Source organism: Heptranchias perlo, chromosome 33 (assembly GCF_035084215.1).
Source record: "Heptranchias perlo isolate sHepPer1 chromosome 33, sHepPer1.hap1, whole genome shotgun sequence".
NCBI classification, from domain to species: domain Eukaryota; kingdom Metazoa; phylum Chordata; class Chondrichthyes; order Hexanchiformes; family Hexanchidae; genus Heptranchias; species Heptranchias perlo.
The window spans coordinates 12,373,741-12,386,652 of NC_090357.1; the positions used below are offsets into that span (position 1 = coordinate 12,373,741).

General features: G+C 40.7%; 1 pseudogene; it reads right to left on the minus strand.

Moving 5' to 3' along the window:
- Positions 1-12,168: 12,168 nt before the first annotated feature.
- Positions 12,169-12,544, minus strand: LOC137301306 (histone H2B 1/2-like; annotated as a pseudogene).
- Positions 12,545-12,912: the final 368 nt, after the last annotated feature.

Genomic DNA, 12,912 nt, shown 5'->3' on the forward strand with positions numbered 1-12,912 from the left:
TATATTTTAATTTTCTCGCCATCACTTTTAAAGGTGCTGACTCCATGCTCTCCCCTCTCCTATATCCTCGTAGCCCTGTACTTGCTCTGTTTCAATTATTTAGCCATTTTTCCCTTACAAGATCACATAATCTCTTCCTTAACTACTGTCTATGGCATTCCTGCTGTCACAACTTTATTTGTAAAGACATTTATCATCTGCTACAATATCCTCCAGTCCCTTATCCTAGTGTCCATTCTTCATATGTAATTGTTATCACACAGTGTTGGCAGCCTATTTGACTTTGGAGGGCATCATAGATGAGCACACTTGCATGGGCAGGGACGAATTAGGAACGGTCAGCAGGAACTTGTAAAGAGCAAGTTGTGCTTGGTTAATTTAATTGAACTTTTATAGATAAAGGGAATGCAGTGGATCTTGTGTAGAAGATTTTCAGAGAGCATTTAATAAGATGCCACGTTAGAGACTTCTTACAAAATGAATGCACGTGGTATTAAAGAGAGTGTAACTGCATGGATAGAAGGATAGCTAGCGGGTAGAACGCAAAGAATAAAGGTAAAAGGATGTCCCTAGGATTTTGGGTAGTGGTGTGACATGGGATCTGTGCTGGGTCCTCTTTTGCGTTGCATTTGTTTGAGATTTGGAAATAAGCACAGAGGAATAATATGGACATTTGTTGATGATACCAAATTAGGGGCACGGCAAACTGAGGAAGAATGCAGGAGATTTCAGAAAGACGCAGGCCTGGAATTTCCTTGGAGCTGCTCTCACTGCACTGGAAATGCGGCAGAAACCCAATTTATGAGCATAAATTCGGTTTCCGTTGCACTTCCTGGTGATGTTACGGTGTCGGCGCAGGAACTGCTCCGAGTAAAGTCCGGGCCATAGACGCATATGCACATACAACAATGACGGAGAGGAAAAGACCCTCTGGTCCATCCAGCCCATCCCACACAACTGCGTTGCCTTGTGCATCACAATATATACACTCCCCACACCACCCAAAAGTCATGTAATCTTCTGAGAGAGGTGAGAAACCAGATAAATCCCAGGCCAATTGGGGAAAAAATCTGGAAACTTCCTCTCAGACTCTTTTAGGCAATTGAAACTGGTCCAGGAAACCCTCTGACCCTGATTAATGTTATACAGTACCTAGATTTTATATGAGGTGATTTTCACCACAGATAGAAACAGGTGCAGCCCTTGCCTGAAGGAATTTAGTGAATCAGCGTTCACCGCACAAGTTGGCAGCCTGTTCCACAGGTCCACTATTTTTGGGAAAAGAACCATCTCCTAACATCTAACCTAAGTCTGGCCTTACACAACCTATTTAGTTGGAATAGTTGATAGATCTTTAAAGGTGGAAGTACAGGTCGAAAAGGCCCAATGAAGGCGAATGGAATTATGAGTTTTACACATTGTGGCATTGGGTATAAAAGCAAGGAAGTGATGTTGAATTTGTACAAGAATTTGATTAAGCACAGTTAGAATATTATGTGTCGTTCTAAGCATCCCATTATTGGAAGGATAATAGAGCCATTGAAAGAGTATTGCAAGGATTCACTAATATTATACCAGGAATGAAAGGTTAAAATTATGAGGTTAAAGGTTAAATGCTTGAAAATCTGTGTTTCTCCTCCCACCGGATAAGAAAAGATTAAAAGCGGACCTATTAGAAGTTTTCAAAATTATGAAAGATTTTGAGCACATAAATGGTTGGTGAATGAATAACGAGGGGACCATGAGATCAGGATTATCAATGGAAGAAGAAAATGGTTGGAAAATTATGTGCAGCACATGCCCATATTTCCAATATGTGCTCCCGATGGGTAAGGCTCCTCACTGAGAGTGTGAGGTTGGAAAATTACATCCCCAACAAACCATAGGTTGATAGGAGGTTCTCCAAATGAGGCACTGCTCTTTGTGTAATCATGAACCCTGCGCACCCTACAATGCCCCATCTCTCCAGCTTTGCTGTAGTTGATAGCCCTGTTGTCAAACATGTCACTTTGAAACAAGTGAGGCGCTAAATGAATTGACTATAAGAAACAATATAAAGAAGGTTATTATATAGGTGTTCAATGCAGCAGTGGTGTCGCTGGATCCAAGTGCACTTTTAGATGGTTGATTGCCCTTATATTTTCATTTAATCTATTTTTAATTGCCAGCCAATAAAGAGGGAAGAAAAAGAGCCTCTTATGGAAAGAGACAGGGGCTTATTTGTTGAAGTTCTTTGTGTAACTATTAGTGAACTCCAGCCTGAATGTGAATATAGTACAGAGGGCAGTGAGGGGTTTAATTTAATCTTGGCAATCAGCCGATGTAGTAAACAAATAAGATGCCAGTCAAGTGGTTTTGATCCACAATCAAGCTCAGATTGTTTGAAGTTACCTTCCTCTGACAGATATTTAGAACATGGACATTTAGGACATGAATTTCTTAATTGCACTGTAATGGTTATCGTCCTTTTACCTGAAAATTGTGCTGCCTTAGTGCAATATAGTTTCAATATAGCTGTCCTTGTTAAAAAGAGTGATTTAAAGAATGGTTTCTCAGAAACTGAATATTCAATGACTAGAATCTAGACTCTAAAAATCATAGTTTGTGATATTAGCAGCCACATGCTCAATATGCTTATCTGAAATTCCCCTTCCACTATTTTTAGAGAAGCATTAACCCATTAATCTACAATGGGTTTACATCTCAGTTAAAATAGTAGATGAGGAATTTCAGATGAATGCATTAACCAATCAGGTGCCAATACCACCAACAAATTTACAGAGAAATAATTTACAATTGATTAGAGGAAAATTCAGTGTGTATTATAAAATCTGTATCTTTATAGATTGATATTTAGTTATAATACAGTGCAGAAATAATTTAAAATTTGTAAAGCACAGCAATAAGGGTGAATGAATGGCTTGGAATTGCAGTGCCTTTAAGAATGATGTGCTTAACTTTTGCCTAGCTTTTAAATTGAGAGGTTACGCTATTTATATGAAAAGTGTAGGAACATAGAAACAGGAGTAGGTCATTCAGCCCCTTGAGCCTGCTCCGTCATTCAATTAGATCATGGCTGATCTGTATCTTAACTCTATCTACTCGCCTTGGTTCCATATCCCTTAATACTCTTACCTAACAAAAATTCATCAACCTCAGTTTTGAAATTTTCAATTGACCCCCCAGTCTCAACAGCTTTTTGCAGGAGAGAGTTCCAGATTTCCACTACCTTTTGTGTGAAGAAGTGTTTTCTGACATCACCCCTTAACGGCCTAGCTCTAATTTTAAGGTTATGCCCCCTTGTTCTGGACCCTCCCACCAGAGAAATCAGTTTCTCTCAATCTACCCTATCAAATCCTTTACTCACCTTAATCACCTCAATTAGATCATCCCTTAATCTTCTATACTCGAGGGAATACAAGTCTAGTCTGTGCAACCTGTCCTCATAATTTAGCCCTTTTAGCCCAAGTTTCATTCTGGTGAATCTGTGCTGCACCCCCTCCAAGGCCAATATATCCTTCCTGTGGTGCAGAAGCTCTGTTATTTTAATTGCATGAGAATAACTAAGCATTTAAAAACACATGTTGGAATCCACCTGCAGTGTTGGTGCTTGAATCAAAAACCATGGCCAACTAATTCTATTGTACCCTAAAATGGGTGCACAGGGGACGAGGCATGTGCTGCATGGGCCTGTTCGTGCAAGGACAATGTGAAATCCATGGTGGCAGCTCATTATAATGAGTCAGTCAGCGCTACCAATGCTGCTTATTGGCTGCGCACTTCTTTGGAAAGAATCGGGCTTCACTGATGTCACTTGTCCGATGCAACTTGCCTGTCAGGGCCTTAACAATTTTGACCTGCGCTGAGGCCCAGAGGTAAATCCGGGGGTTAGGTGATCAGAAGGTGGGGGGCAGTGGGTGAGGGCGGGCCTGCTATTGTTTTGTGGCGTCAGCTAGTTAGTATCCCAAGATCTGGAAGTGCCAGTCGAAGCGTGTGCAATCCAGGCTGACTAGAGCAAACAAATTTAGAAGTCCAGGTCTGAAATGAGCGCAGGAACCTTCTTTTCAATATTGTAAGGAGGCCTGCGTTTATTTCAGTAGCCAACAGGGTCGCCAAAAAAAAAGGCCCTGACTAATTTAGCAGTGACCCAAACTCCTGTGTAGATCGGGTGTGGACCCCTGCACTGCTAAATTGGTTATTGTTGCATCCGTTTTAGGCTCATAAAATGGGCATAACAATGTTAAATTTAGACCCCAGGCAGTCTGAGTTGTATGCAGGTCATTGCCAATTGACATCAACACTGCCACTGAGTTAGCTTGCAGAGACTTTGGAAACAGTCATTCACACAACTCAAAAGTGAAGACATTTTGACGTTCAGCATAAAGTTATAGATGAGTATAGGCCAACATACCTGACCCTAAATCAAGCCGCTCACTTATATGGTATGACATTGAAGTGATCCTTAAGCAAGATTTACATTCCCGGTTCAGTCTACACTAGATTCACCCCATATTATATTGCTATAGGCAAAGCTTTATTATACCACCTGGAGAGCGAGTTTTATGTTGGCTGAGCCACAGTGAACCAGTGGTCCTGGAAGTTGTAATCACTGCACTTCCAGCTGAAGAAATTGTACAATGCAGTTGCATGATTGTACATGAAACACTTTTGTTGGAAGGTAACTTTCTTTTTAAACAGAAACACTGCAATCAGGCCAGGATTTCCAATCTGGGACTGTTGATGAGGGCATCAGTATTATTTTGGGAGAACAAGTGGATCAACTTATAACACCAGACGCAGTTTGGATCAAAAGATCATCTTGAGAAATTTCCATTTAAAAATCTCATCTTTTGGCTTGAAGTGTACTTGTACGTAATACACTTTTGATAAGAAGAACAGCTTAGCTATCTTCCACTTGCAAGCTGTAGGCTCAATTAAGAGGATTATCATAAACTCCTGGTTTGTTTAAATACTTGCAAAGCATAATCTCACTTGGTGAGCAGCGAAGAGCCTTTAATCTCTTCTCTGTTGTCTTCTCCAATGGCCCATTCCTTTATGCTCATTGTAATAAAGCCTGTTTTATTTCAGAATTGCGTCCTCACATAACCACTTCAATCCATATTTATTTCCTGATACAGAACTTTTATCTGCTAAGCACTTCTCAGTCTGTTTGTCTGTTGTTCCCCTTCTACCGAAGGGCTGAAGTTTCCCCAAGGGGAATGGAGTTGGCCGCCAGCCTGGAGGCCCTTCCCGTGGGCCTTTGCTAATGACACGATAAGCATGGTTACAAATACACAGGTCACTACACATTTAGTTGTTTCTTTTCATGTTATCTTTGGCCAAGTCCCCACAGGCAGGAAGTAATCTCACTCAATCTTTTTCTTTGCCTGGTGTTTGTTTGAAGCTGTGAAGACACTAAGGACTCCTGTATCATAACAAGATAGGCATTGGCTTTAATGGCTTGCTGCGGCCATTAAGGATCATCTGAACAGAGCACAAGTGCTGTAAATTTGCTTGAAAACATCACCAGGAGATACACTATCTTTTGGGGGGGAATTTGTGCCGATGAATTGACTTACTTAGTGGACGGCTGGACAATTAATTAACTTATGAATGCGAAAGATGATCTAAAATGGAAGTACTTAAACCACTGGACATATAGTTCCTGTTCAATGAATCCCGTCTGCCAAAAACCTCCTTCTATAATCACTGAACAGGAAGTCACAATAAGACAGTGTACGCAATGTATAATTATACAATTTGTATAATGTAAACTCTTTTTTTTATTCCTATTAGTTAACTTGTAACCACTGCCTATATACCGTACAAATAATATCTCAACATACAGAAGCTGGTAAAGGAGCTTGGGGGTCATGGCACATTGGTGGTAGAAGTGCTACAACTGGCCCTAGTTTCCTGGGGCACGATCTAAGAGCCCCCTGTTGGAATTACATGTGTATGGATACTGATTGAGGACATTACCGGGTTTGGCTATGAGGGCCCCTTTGAAAGAATAGTCTGTTGGTGCTCACTGTTAGGGCTCACTTGAATGAGATATGGTTGCCCATGGAACTGTGCCCAGCATGAGGCAATGCCTTCAGGAGAGGCGGGGAGAGAATTGATGGGTAGGGTAAAACAAACAAGAGAAAGGAACTCAGGAGATTTTCTTTCTCTCTGCCAAATTTTTCCTCTATTCTCTTGAAGAGGTTGAGTCCTTGTTGGGCACAGCCTTTTTGGTACCAATCACCCTTGCTCAAGTGACCATTATTTATGTGTGAACCTCAACAGTGAGTGCTGCCGCATCATGTGAACAAGGGGCTTCACAGCCAAGTCTCTCCACATTTGACCCTTATCATGCCCTCACCTGGCATCAGGCTGGATAATGGCCAAAACTCTGAACATGGCAAATTTCCCTCTCCACCTCCAATCCAGGACACTGTGGTCATTTGTAGTACCTATAATGTCACCCCAACTGAGATTAGCAAACACAGCACTGATTAGGTGACCAGCCTGATCCATATGGCTCATCTACTTACTGTAAACTCGCTGAACCATCAGAGACGTTTGTAACTTAAGAATTTCTAGATGACAAGACAAGACAGCAACTTCCAGCAAGAATGTAAGCATTAACCACCGCTGGCATCAGGTTGCTTATAGGATAACTGTTAATACAGTGGCATCAAATTGACTCAGCATGATTTATGCAGTTGACATTTCCTAGACGGCATTAGTAATAGGATTTGCATGTAAACATAATTTTGTGAAAATTCTGCCTTTGTGACTGGCAAGTATAATGTTTATTAGAAAACAAATCTCGGAAGACTCGATATGCTGCTGCCATGTTTATAGTTCCACACATGTTGGTCAATTAGTGGCCAGGGCCTGGTATCCTCAATGTTTACTGTTGTCTGCTATTTTCTCCTTGTTAAGTAGACATTGGGCTGTTTCATTATTGGAATATCCTCGTCCATCTATGCATGTGTGTCTGTGACTTAGATTGATAACAGCTGTAACATCAAGAGAGAAATCTGGCAAAGTTTTTAGTTGCTGCCAAAATGAACTTATATATATTATGAACAGTGAAAAGGGAACTATATTTATTCATCGAGACCACCTCAACTGCCCATGGCTAACATAAAGCTTTCCATAACTTCCTGAATAGTGAGGTTAAAAAAGCTAATGACTTAATTAGACTAGAGTTAGCTTAAAAATAACTACAAGTAATTATCTGCCAAATAAGTGGAAACCTTTTCCAATGAATAAAAATGCAGTGACTTAGGGTTGCTAAAAAAAATGGGAGCCTAGAAATGAGAGCCTTCTATAATCTGTACTCAAATAGAAGCATAGATTATAGAAGCAAAGAAGCAATGATAAACCTCTGCAAATCATTGGTTAAGTGTGCAGTTTAGAATTGTGTCCAGTTTTGGATGCCCTACTTAAAGAAGGATGTCAAAGTTGTGAGGAAGATGCAGAAGAGATTCACTAAGATAATATCGGGGATGAGAAGCTTAACTTATAAGGAGAATCTAGAGAAACTGGTGGTCTTTTGACTACAAGAACAGAGAAGGTTAAGAGGAGATCTGATAGAATTGTTCAATGTTATGATGGGTTTTAATAAGATTGGTAGGGGAGTATTATTTCCATTGGTTGGTGAGTTGGTAACTAGAGGGCATAATTTTAAATCCATCACCAAAGAATAAAGGGAGAAGTTAGGAGAATTTTTTAGGCTCAGGATTATCAGGGCATGGAATGTCCTGTCAGAAGCAGCGATGGAAACAGAATCCATAATAGCATTTAAAATGTAAGTGCATTTTTGAAGAGGAAAAAATTTAAATGGGAAGAGAACAGGGGAATGGGACTAAGTGGATAGCTCTTTCAGAGAGCTGGTGCAGGTGCGATGGGTTGAATGGCCTCCTTCCATGCTGTAATGTTTTATGATGAAAAGGATGTTAATGAAAGAGCCGAATGACATTTTTATGGGGAGAGAAGAAAAATAGAAAATGACTGATTTTACTTAAGAAATGCAAAAGTATTTTTGTCAATAAGCGTCACACATAAGTGACACACTTAGATGTTGTGCCCTGATGCGCGAAGGTGATTTTATATTGCTGTTTTATTTTATTTCTGTATAGGGAGAGTGAATTTTGTGCACCACTCTGCCTTTTACTTTCAAAGTTGCCTGCTCATCCACTGTGGGATGTGATGTTGCTGTATCAGTGGGAATGCTGGAGGATCAGCTCCCTGCGCTTATTTCATTGAAACAGGCTCCAATAATCCAACGGCACAGCTGTAGTCTGACTTTTTTGTGGGTCTATGTATGTCACTGTTGTTTTCCTGAACACGGGGCATTGATACTATGGAGGGAGAGCGAATATCTCTTGTTAGCTGAAAAACTATAATGTAAAAGCATCCTCAGTGTTTGACAAATAGCGAAAACAAAAGATTGTGTCCCTTTTAGACTGAACATCTATATGAATCTTTGTAATTCTGTTCTTCAGTGGCTTTGTCACTTTAAAGTCATTTAACAAGTCATTCATTAACAGTTCATTACAAAGGACTTGTTTAGTGGCAGAACTACTAATGACAATAAGAAATAGAAAAATGGTCGTTGGGTTGGATTTAAATTTTTGACTTTTATATCTTGGTGAAATTTGGTCACAGTTGACATTCAGAAATCTCAGGTGTAGTTATTCAACCAGCTTGAATTTCAAACTTTTTTATATGTGGGCGTCCCTGGCAAGGCCGGCATTTATTGCACATCCCTAGTTGCCCTGAGAAGGTGGAGGTAAGCCTTCTTCTTGGACAGAGGTAGCAGTTTGATACAACTGAGTGGCTTGCTGGGCCACTTCAAGTGGCAGTTTAGAGTCAACAATGTTGATGTGGGACTGGAGTCACATAGACAAGGTATGGAGAGCAGCTTTCTTTCCCTAAAGGACATTAATGAACCAGTTGGGTTTTTCCAACAATCCAGCTGCTTCATGGTCACTTCCACTGATATCAGCTTTTTGTTTCCAGATTTCTAAGCTGAATTCAAATTCTCAAACTGCCATGGTAGGATTTAAATTCACATTCTTTGGATTACTAGTCCAGTAACTAGTCCAGTACCACTACACTAGCACACACTGCTGCCAGATGGTCTTCTCTTTCTGTGTTGCTCCCAGCTTTTATGGGTAACCTGTGAAGGAACAGAAACTACATGCTTCAAAATTAAACAAAAAATCTCTTTCAACTCTCTTCTTTTAATAACTATATTTATATATATATACCCTGAAAAACAAAAGTAGCTGACTGCCAACACAAAACACGTGCACAGCTTCCTCACCTCACGTCACTTACAGACATGGGACAAAACTTGAAAACTGTCAGACGTGTATTAGGCCCTTTATTGCAGTGTATTTTTGTTTCAAACATTGATAAGAGGCAGCCTAAAAGTAGAAACTTTGTGCAGATTCCCCATTCTGTGACATTGTGAGGATCTGTTCCAGCGACCTCATGAACAAGGAGCATTGGTATTCAGATTTTGGTTTAATAGGAGGGAGCTTTTAAACACTCAAAGCATAGGCCGAGTCCAAATTGAGAGTTCAGAGTCCTGAATTTTCATCCGGACTAAATATGCACACGCTTTGTGCTTTTGTAAAGACTTAGCGGTAAACATCAAGATTTGAAGAATGGAATATTGCAGAATGGCTAAGAAGAAACTGCTAATATGTTTAATGGTTTGAGACACAGATAGTGCTGTAGGTAAAGCAATCCTATTGTTCTCATCGCTAAAGTATCTTCAGTCTCCTACACCCCCATACTATCACCCTTGGTACCATGGGGAAAACCAACTTGGCAGGGGATGTCCTGATAGTTAGATGGACAATATACGATGCAGCCTAATGGGAAGAAACTCATAACTCAGGAAATTATTTCATTCCTGGTTTCTTCATTCAGGAAAGAGTCTATGACTGGCTGCTGCGGCTTGCTGAGATGGCGGCTTGGATCTGGACCCCTAGCAGTTGACTGGTAGGAAAATGTATGACTACAACATAGGGCTGTCTTGTAGCTTCTGTAACATAATAGTTATTGGACTCTGATTGCTTCTCCTAATTGTATGCAGAGTAAAGCCTGGGGGAACAGGCCTGATTTATGTGTGTTGAGATTGCTTCAAGCATGGTGTATCCGAGTAATTTACTTCATAGCCTGTGGGCTGCTCTGCATTGAGTTGTAACCTGCTTTCTGTGTGTCGAAACACACTGGAGTAGAGTTTCCGCAGATTGCACCCAAAATGCACTTGAAATTGCACTGGTTAGTTTCAAGTTTCCGATAAAGTTTATTTGCATAATCACAAACGTAAAATCTTCCGTGAACCAGCACATTCGGGCATTGTATTAGAATCCAATTGTTTATTTTTTTTTCTTTCCTTTAAAAAGTATTCCTTGATGTATTTAAGAGTGGTAACCTGGTGCAGTTTGATTAATACAACTGAAAATGAATTATCACCATCGATAAATTTTTAATGAGAGTGTCCCAGTCCTTCACCTGTGAGTAACCCGATTTAAAATTACCGAAAATTACTTTAAAAAAACTTTACCGAACCATTTACCAGTTTCATTGGTGTATACTAGTCAGTTTCTTAGTGGTTTTGGGCGTAACTCACTTAAAATTCCCCAAGCTTTTGCACTGGTTCTGACAATGCGCTGATATTACTAGCGTATACAAGAAGAAACTCTACTCCACTGCTTTGTTTTATCGAACTGTGCCTAGCACTTCTTTTGAACTTGGTAACAAATAGAGGGTCTTGACCTGTTCTGGAGGGAGTCAAACCTCAGGCTTTGAGTACAGTGTTACATTTCCAACATCAATTGTTGCTGAATTATAGGATACCAAAAATGAATTGTGTACGAAACAGTACTCTTTATGGCCAGAATTTTTTAGCTGTTACTTGAAAAATTTGAATTATAGAAGACTGAAAAAGATATCTGTGATTAGGTCATTTTGCAATGCACCAATCATTATGACAACCTCCACTGGTGTCTATGAGGGGGACATGTGGGATGGGGATTCCCAATACACTATATAGCAAGTCTTGTGAATTATAAGGCTCATTCTCAAGAACAGCATATATGTGATATCTATCAAAATTATTCTTTTAAATTGCTTACTCGTTAATTATTGAAAAGCTGCACTACTTTACGTATCAGTGCAGACTATTTCCTTTATCTTTGCATTCAGGCACAATACCTAACTTGGAAACCAGTGTGAGGCAATGATTAGATTGAGCACTGCATGCACTGGTGTGCTGTCAGCATTCCTGTCATCGAGATATAGAAACCATCTCCCAGGTGAAATGTCACTGTGTATTATCTACTGTGAGTAAGAATCATCGGGGGAAAAAATAGTGGGTTAATAACCTGACTGAGAAAAAGGGGTTGGCTGTTTATCTCGGGTGGTAATGTTGTTGTACTATTGAGAACCATCCAGAAATAGAAAGAGAGCAAGATGTTGAACCTATGTCATTCTCAAATTCAGAGTTACAGTGTTGCTTGCTCCACCTTGTTCTTGTCAGGCTGTCAGTACTATAGGCTCTCTAGGCCCATACTTTGCTTCTTGCCCCTGCAGCAAAGCCTTTGAGAACCAGTCGCATACCATATGTCCAAAGCAATCCAGTAGCTATTGAAAGAACATGTATGATGGATGAGTGCAATTCTCCTCACTTTGTTGCTTCAATTTGCTGTAATAATTTAGAGAGCCAGCTAGCTAGTTAGAGGGAAGTTAACATTCACTCAACATGGGCATGACTCCAGTGTTTGTCTGAAGCTTTCCCAATGTGGAATTACTGTTAATATAATTACATCGAGGGTCGTTACAAACTTTCAGTAGGTGGGCGGAAAGCCATGAAACAAACAAGAAACCTTTCTAAATAATCTCATTCCGGCTGCCAATATTGTGCTGCAACATGTAGCAAAGCAGTCAAACGTTTGTTTACAATACTTCAGCAATTAGGGAAAAATTGATAGATTTACTTTCTTTTTTCTAAGAGTTCTCTGCCTTCCTCTGCTGTGTTACGGCCCTGTGCATATTGACAACCTTCAGGTACATAAACAAAGTGGCAAATTTTTCAGACAATGGTGAGACAATAATTGTCGGCAGTCTCCTTTGTCTGTTTTAGTACATTGTGGCATTTTACTTGGAGCTGGTGTCCTTGGTCATTGCCTTTGTCCCTTCTGACACGGCCTGCTTGGCCACCTCCCCGGGCAGCAGCAGGTGCACGGCGGGTCTGGATCTCCAGCGAGCTGGTGGTGCGGCGCTTGTTGTAATGGGCCAGGCGGGAAGCCTCACCCGTGATGTGCTCAAGAATATTGATCACAAAAGAGTTCATGATGCCCACGGCCTTGGAAGAGATGCCAGTGTTGGCGTGAACCTGCTTCATCACTTTTTAGATATAGCTCGAGTAACTCTCCTTCCTCGACTTTCTCTGCTTCTTGCCACCCTTTTCTGGCGCCTTATTCACGGTTTTCTTGGCGCTCTTCTTCGGAGCTGCTTTCTTCTCCTCAGGCATTTTCAAATTTAATTTCAGGCTCCTTTGACTGCTAAACAATAAGTCCTGATCTTATCCTCAGCCACTCCAAACTTGCAGCAGGGGTTGTTGGATGGCAAGCAGCAGCAGCAACTGTGGTTGATTTTTTTTTCCCTGTTTAGGCCTGAATCTGGAGGGGCACTGATGTTAATTGTGGTACCAAAACTACCGCTCGAGTTGAGATCAGCTGATTCCCCATCCCGAGCCCAGGAGCACTTGGGTCAATGGTAAAGTTACTGGCCCAGCTGAGATTCTGTAACATAGTGCCAAACTCAGAGAATATTTGGGACCTTCCTGACCTGTGTGGCTCAATACCACACTGGGTGATAGATTAACCCACTGAGCCATTG